Source organism: Dendropsophus ebraccatus, chromosome 6 (assembly GCF_027789765.1).
Source record: "Dendropsophus ebraccatus isolate aDenEbr1 chromosome 6, aDenEbr1.pat, whole genome shotgun sequence".
In the NCBI taxonomy this organism is placed as follows: domain Eukaryota; kingdom Metazoa; phylum Chordata; class Amphibia; order Anura; family Hylidae; genus Dendropsophus; species Dendropsophus ebraccatus.
In genome coordinates this window covers 19,066,549-19,074,929 of record NC_091459.1, presented here as the reverse complement: position 1 = coordinate 19,074,929, position 8,381 = coordinate 19,066,549, and positions in this window count along the sequence as shown.

The window sequence follows — 8,381 nt, the reverse complement described above, 5'->3', positions numbered from 1 at the left end:
TGCTGCCTGTAATAAACATTGGGAAAAATTAATTGTTGAGTCTAATAGCTGGGATTTTTCCATCTAGTTTTAGCCATTTGTATTTCTCCTTGTGCTTGGTGAATTTAGCAAAAATTGTGCAGAGCTTTTTTTTTTTGTCTTACAAACAAGTGAAATTTATTCACTGGGTCCGGAATAGACATAGGACTGTGCAAGTAGGTGCAATTTTTTAAAATAAATTTTTGCACACATGATAAATAAGACACAAATCACAGATTATACAAATACTTAGGACCACATATGGAATACTGTGTACGTCAGACTACATATGGAATACTGTGTACGTCAGACTACATATGGAATACTGTGTACGTCAGACTACATATGGAATACTGTGTACGTCAGACTATATATGGAATATTGTGTACGTCAGACTACATATGGAATACTGTGTACGTCAGGCTACATATGGAATATTGTGTACGTCAGACTACATATGGAATACTGTGTACGTCAGGCTACATATGGAATACTGTGTACGTCAGGCTACATATGGAATACTGTGTACGTCAGACCACATATGGAATACTGTGTACAGTTTTGGGCATCAGTATGTAAGAAGGACATGGCTGAACTGGAGTGGGTGCAGAGGAGGGCGACCAAGGACATTAAGGGAATAGGTGGGTAACAGTACCAAGACAGGTTCTCAAGCTTGGGATTATCTAGTTTAGAACAAAGATTTCTTAGGGGCGATCTGATCAGAATGTATAAATATATGAATGGACAGTACAGAGATCTTTGTAGTGTTTTTTTTTTTGCTCTTAGGTCTGTAACCATGACAAGGGGGCATCCTCTACGTCTAGAGAAAAGAAGGTTTCACCACCATCACAGACACAGATTCTTTACTGTAAGAGCAGTGAGACTATAGAACTCTTTGCCATATGGTGTTGTCATGGCTAATTCATTGAATATGTTTAAGGGAGGCCTGGATGCTTGAAAAATATAATATTACAGGTTCTGGGCATTAGATTACATGTGATAGAACGCTGATCCAGGGATTCGGGAAGGAGTTTTCTCCCTGTGATGGGGCAAATGGTATCTGCTTCATTAGGGTTTTTGCCTTCCTCTGGGTCAGCACCGTAGAGTTTCTGTAGGTTGAACTTGATGGAATCTTGTCTTTTTTAACCTTATCAATTACTATACCAAACAGACAGATTATTAAAAAAAAATAAAAATCATGTAATAATTATTCGCACATTGAAATAAATACCATTTAGACCAAAAAAAAATGGCTGGAACCAGGGGGTGGAGACACAGGATGTTCTGATCATGCACCTCAAAGACTACTGGGAAATGTAAATTTTACACCAGAATTCTATGTGACGGACACACACCACAATATATTTAACTCACTTAAGCTGCACATTATTTGGTCACAATTTAACACTTGCTTTGAAACCCACTACAACAAGTTATACAACCAAAACACATGCCCATGGGTTTTGGTTGTGTAACTACTGGGAAATGTATTCTAATAGCAGTTCAGGGGAAGAAGGAAAGCAAGAAAGATGAAGCTGAGGAGCGGAACTACTATAAAACCACATGGCAAGTTTTAGGAGGGAATTTGAATCTGCAAGCTCAAATCTGCGCTATCAAATCTGCTTTAGATCCTGTACGTGTGAACACACCCTTAGGCTATGTTCACACTACGTATATTTTCATAAAACTACCGATTGCAACAACGGCCATGATTATTACGAAAATATACAAAGCATTGCTGCCTATAGAATCCCAGCCAGAGCTTATACACATGGTATATGCTCTGACTAGGATCCCTAGCGAGTGCACACTATGGAGTAAGCAGCTCCGGATGCATGCTCCATAGTGTGCAGTTGGTAGTTCTGATGCGGGCGCGCAGCTTGCATCACAACTCTGCGGTGCTAAAGATCATCTAGCCAGTTGTGCAGTACCGGCTGGGATGATCTTTTCTGAGACTGGCTGTTCCGTGACCCGGCCGGTTCACGGAACGGTCGGTCTCTTACAAGGTCTGAACATAGTCTAAGAGTGTGTTCACACATACAGGATCCGCAGCAGATTTGGTGGTGCAGATCCACAGCATATCCGCATCAAATTTGTTGGTGCAGATATCAATGTAACTAAATAACTGAACAGATCTGCTCCGGATCTGCTGCGGATCCTTAATGATTCAATGTTCTCTTATATTGCCTAAGTATAAACTGAAAAGCAGCCATTCGCTTTTTTGTAGCAAAATGATTTTTTATTATACAGGCTTCAAATTGAATACAAATAAACATTAAACACCAAATAAATATTGTATTCCTTACAAGAAGATACAAGAAAATAACCCAAAATGTCAACAACGTTCATGCATGGATATATCGTCCTTATCTGCCAATGACACAGATCCATCTCTATAGGAATAACAGCAGCTGTAAGGAGCCCAGGTATGACCCGCTGTACTAGTTTACATTTCCTTGCCAATTACCACCGCTCTTTGGATTCTTTAAGCAGGTCAAGTAAGAAGCATTAAGGAAAAATACTGTGACTTTGTCTACGGGAATCTAGTTCATTTTAAAACGTCAAGGTACATAACACTGGGAAATAATTTGTACTTTGAATAAAGGTGCCCCAGATAAAAAAAACAACAACAAATGTATTTCCATTCCGTATCCTTATATTCACAGACGACGATAAAGCAAGAGGAAACAATAAAGACGTTTGTTTGTAACATTTTTATTGCATTGCGCTCAAGGAAAGTAATTGTAGATGCTAGACCATATTTTAAAAGCTATTGTGGTCTACAAGGGATACATGAAAACAAGAGAACAAATTTAAAATCACAGTTTGGCACTTTCACTCATGGTTTAGCAAGAAGCATTAAACTATCAGTGCATCAGATAAATCAGTAGGAAAGGAAGCCATTCAGCTCGATTTGCACTCGCGAAATGCTACAGGTTATTAAAAGAGCATTAACAATGTATCGATGATAGATGGTTGACAATCCGCATGAAGCTTTCTGACAAAGATAGATCGTACGTCATGGATAGATGGCAGCCAAACCCAAAGTCAATATTTAATTGACAGTTGTAAAATAATATCTGGCTTCTATTTTCCTTCCAATTGCTCCTTTTGTTAGGGTAGGTTTGATAGATTACAGACATTGCCTAGCTTTAGATGTTTTTGCATATGTTTGTTTTTTTTGCCAATTGTCCAGTAAGTCCTCACGATCCTCTCTACCAATGTAGTTGTCAGTCAGTATTTTGTTTTTGGATTTTGCTTTATTATGTTTTTAAACCCAATTTTTCATATGTACAATGACCCAGAACCAAATATGCTATATATAAAATATAATAATAACAATAATAATAATAATAATAATGAGAAAAAAAAGAAGAAGATAGAGATGAGCGAACCGGGTTCGGGTTCGAGTCGATCCGAACCCGAACTTTCGGTATTTGATTAGCTGGGGCTGCTGAAGTTGGATAAAGCTCTAAGGTTGTCTGGAAAACATGGATACAGCCAATGACTATATCCATGTTTTCTACATAGCCTTAGGGCTTTATCCAACTTCAGCAGCCACCGCTAATCAAATGCCGAAAGTTCGGGTTCGGATGGACTCGAGCATGCTCCAGGTTCGCTCGTCTCTAGAAGAAGAATAAAGAAAAGATGTGTCTTTCAATAATCTGCATTAAGTAATCAAACATTAAGTGAATAGACTAACCTTATTAGTTTACAATAAACTAAAATTAATTAATAACATATAATAATTATAACATAACAAAATTAATTTATAACATATAGGGGGAAATTTATCAGACATGGTGTAAAGTGAAAACAAAGTGTTATTCAGTATATACATCTATAATATGTCTATGTGACCGATTATTTCCAGCCATACTACATTACACAGTTAATTTATGATCATTAGAAATCTTTCCGAACTATGGGGGAGATTTATCAAACATGGTGTAAAGTGAAACTGGCTCAGTTGCCCCTAGCAACCAATCAGATTCCACCTTTCATTTTCCAGAGAGTCTGTGAGGAATGAAAGATGGAATCTGATTGGTTGCTAGGGGCAACTGAGCCAGTTTCACTTTACACCATGTTTGATAGATCTCCCTCATAGTATCTAAAATCATAGTTAGAAAGTGTGGAAGAAATTCAAACAGTTTCCCCGCCCCTGACATGATATTGATACATGTTGCCAGGTGGAAAAACACTCCATTACAGGGCTTTTCTGTCCGTAGTCTCCGTACGAGACATGGGAATAAGCCCTAAGCCCTATATTCATGAAAGGTACGTACAACAGCTGTTGTTTGGCCCTCAAAAACAATGTTCGTTATAGTGAGTGTCAAACAATACCCATTGTTGCATTAAAAATTGCATTGAAATCGATGCACAACGGACGGAAGTAATTGACATGTTGTTTATTTCCACGGCCATAGTGAACAATGCTTTCTGAACAATTTGTATGGGCACTATATTGTATATGGCCTAAGTTATAAATTAAAGGGGTTGTCCAGCGAAAATCCTTTTCTTTTTAATCAACTGGTTTCAGAAAGTTATATAGATTTGTAATTTACTTTATTTTACAAATCTCAAGTCTTCTCATACGTATCAGCTGCTGTATGTCTTGCAGGAAGTGGTATGTTCTTTCCAGTGTGACACAGCACTCTCTGCTGACACCCCTGTCCATGTCAGGAACTGTCCAGAGCAGGAAAGGTTTTCTATGGTAATTTGCTGCTACTCTAGATAGTTCCTGTCTCGGACAGAGGTGGCAGCAGAGAGCACTGTGACAGACTGGAAAGAACACACCACTTCCTGCAGGATATACAGCAGCTGATAAGTAGGGAAAGACTTGAGATTTTTAAATAGTACTTTACAAGTAATTTACAAATCTATATAAGTGTCTGAAACCAGCTGATTTGAAAGAAAATGATTTTCACTGGACAACCCCTTTAAGGAATAAGAGGTTAATTGAGAAAATGTATCCTTTGATGAAACTCTGTTCCTGTTTCTACTAAAAATCTATCATTCCTATCATTTCATCAATCTTATTTAAAATTAAAGTTGATGGATGAAGGCCATCATCGGCCCCAACTTTTATATTATAAAAAAAAAAGAAAAAATCAAACTTACTCATATAATTGGATGATCCACTAGCGTTAATAGAGAGCACAAATAACATCCAGCCATAGAAGTGCCTGCCAATTACCGACACATGTTATGTCTGAGTCATCTTGATTAAAGAAAATGAAAAACAAGGTCTTGTGATATCCACCCATATGCTGGGATTGCTGGTCTCCCTCTGCTCCCAGCGGAGGAAGAAGATTACAGAAGGGGATGGAGAGAGTTATAGGGCCAATATTAGTTGGCGCGCACTGGATTTCCACAGAGAATACTCACAATTATAACAAGGCATGTGTCCGATACATCCAGGCACCTGGAGCTAAACTAGGGATATAGCACCATCACTAACTAGAAGACCATAATCCAACAAATCCAACAAACACACATCCGCGTACATGTACACAACATACTGTAATAGCTCTAAGAGCTTCGCTCGGTCTACCACCACTTCTGGCCTTCAGCCAGCCGACTAATTCATCGGAGATCCTAAACAAGTATTTGTATTTGAATTCCAGTTTATAGATTTTTCCCAATGGTGTAATTAATGAAGTGTCCATAAATAAACACATAGGAGGTCGGATTTGTCTACGCCAGCGCAGGAAGCAAACGCCGGCTTCTGATAGACAGGGCTCAACGTATTCCCTATGTTAAGCTTTTAGCGAGCTGTTAAGTGGATGGCTTGAATTTACACTGTCGGAGCACTTCTGCAAATAACAGCAATAAAAGGTTTTCTGGTAATGCTGGGTAATGATTTATACAAGCATTCGGTTACACTATATAGTCCTTTCCTAGTACAAGTAAAAGCATTTGCTCTTTCTTCCTTTAAATAAAATAATGCATGCTGTGTTATTTTTTTTTTTTTACTTTTACTCGCCGAAGGGGTAATAAGAGTTTTGTTTTTGCTGCACGTATAGTCGCCGTGGCATGCTAATAGATGGAAAATATACGTCTGGTGTGTTCGGTACACAAGTGGCAATGATTGGGATTGCTGAGTCAAAGGACAGAGGATAGGCTTTGTCCTGAACAATTGTTTTGTACCGAAACAATTTTTTTTTAAAGGCTTATTGTGCTTGACTTTTATCATCTTGTTATTTTCAATGTTTTCTATTATTATAGCTTGTGGAGACTTGGTATAACAACGGATCTTTGATATCATGAAAATGCAGCAGGTAGAAAATCAGAAAAACAACAAGAAGCGGGCGAGTGATAAATATACAGTAGGGTTTGAAAGTGACTTAAAGAGACTCAGTAGGTTTGTGCTGTCCTTTGTCAGGGTAGCATAAACTAGCCACAGAGAAGCTGAACAGAATGATGTATCACTTACATTGTTCTGTACTGCTGATCCAGAGATCTCCTCCTGAATAACATGGACAATAAGTAGTCCTCTCCATTATGTGCATGAGCCCAGTAGTCCTGAATATTCATGAGAAGCAGAAAGCTCCGCCCACCAGCTGTTGATTTGCAGTTATTTATCCATGCTGTTTATAGGTAGTTAATTGTAAATCAGCAGTTTGAGGGCTGGGGGAGGGGTGTGGCATGAATCCTGTTCTCCTGCATATTAGGAGAACAGTTGAAAAAAAATGATGTAAGTAATACATTGTTCTGTTCAGCATTTTTCTCACTTGTTTATGCTGCCCTCGTTTAAGGCATCATACATCAAGTGACAGATTCCCTCCAAGTCCCAGAAAATCGCAATTGCAAAGACCATTGAATGAAATGTTTGTAGTGAGCAAAGGAAAACTGTAAATAAATGTTGCCAGACTTGATCCATTCAGGAATTTTGCAAAACAGTGAAACTTCTTAAAAACATGTCTGTCTGTGTCATAACTAAGGATGGTCCGAGCCTGCCGAGGTTCGGGTTCGTATGAACCCGAACGCTCGGCATCAGATTCCCGCTGTCTGGCCGCTCCGTGCAGCGGGTGGATAGAGCGGGAGGACCGCCTGGAAAACTGGGATACAGCCTATGGCTATGGCTGTATCTCAGTTTTCCAGGCGGTCCTCCCGCTGTATTCACCCTCTCCATGGAGCGGGCAGACAGCGGGAATCATTGCAGAGAGTTTGGGTTGGTACGAACCCGAACCTCGGCAGGTTCGGACCATCCCTAGTCATAACTGCTCCCTTAACCAGACCAGATTTCCTGCAACAGATTTTTGATTCCACCTTATAATATGCATACTAGCCAAATGATTTAGGAAAACCACCCCATAGAAGAAAACTTGTTAGTGTTATTTTTGGTGGTTGTGACATTTTACTGTACTAAATCCCCACTGTAGCGGCAGCTGCAAAGGAATTGCCTGGATGGACAGGAATTTCCACAGTAAACCAGTTTTAAGACCGCTTAAGCCCATCTCAAACATAAAGTGAATCTGGCAAAGACTGTTTACACGAAGCGGTTCGCGAATTTCTGCGAATGACCAACGACAATTGGAGAACATGTTGAAAGATCACAACGAACGATTTCTCGCTCCTTTCTTGATAGTTTGCTGTGTTTGTATGAGCCGATTATCGATCGTTGTCGCGAAAATTCAAACGATAATCATTCCGTGTAAACCCACCATTACAGTGATTTATTAATAGTCAAGCACTAACAATATTAATTTTTTAAAAAATTGTATTCAAATACAAATAATATACTTATTTATTTTTTATTTATTTAAATTTGCTTGTAAATATTGTTATATAGTCTTGAAGGGTCACTATCATCACTGTCATACCTGACCCCTGACGTACCTGACTCCTGCAGCAGCCTCTCATGGCCTGGATGAACTTTTGCCTGGTCAGCAAGTCAGTGACTGGGGCGGTGTCCTGTCCCAGTCACTGATTGGCTGGGCGGCAATCACTCAGCCGGTGTTGTGATGTTGCAGCTAGCGAAGCTGCAGGACCCCGGCTGATGTAAACAGGACCCGGGAGCAGCGCTACAAAGGCACGGGGATGGGTGAGTTCACTTGTTTATATTTTTTCACCCACCCCTGCCTGCCATTTTTAAAGTCCGTGGAACTTCTACTTTGACTGACAGTATACAAGCAGCAACAGATATGTTGGACAGCACACTGGTATCAGTTCTCTTACATAATAAGTAAAGAAAGAACAACATACATGGTTCATAAAAAATACTGTTAAATATATAAATAAAGAGGGAACTTATCAAGACCGGTATATCTATAGGCCAGTCTAACTAAAGTCCCGTCCCTCTCAGCTACAGGAAGGCTATGTTCACACAATGTCAAAAAAAGAGAAAAGGCGGCTACTTT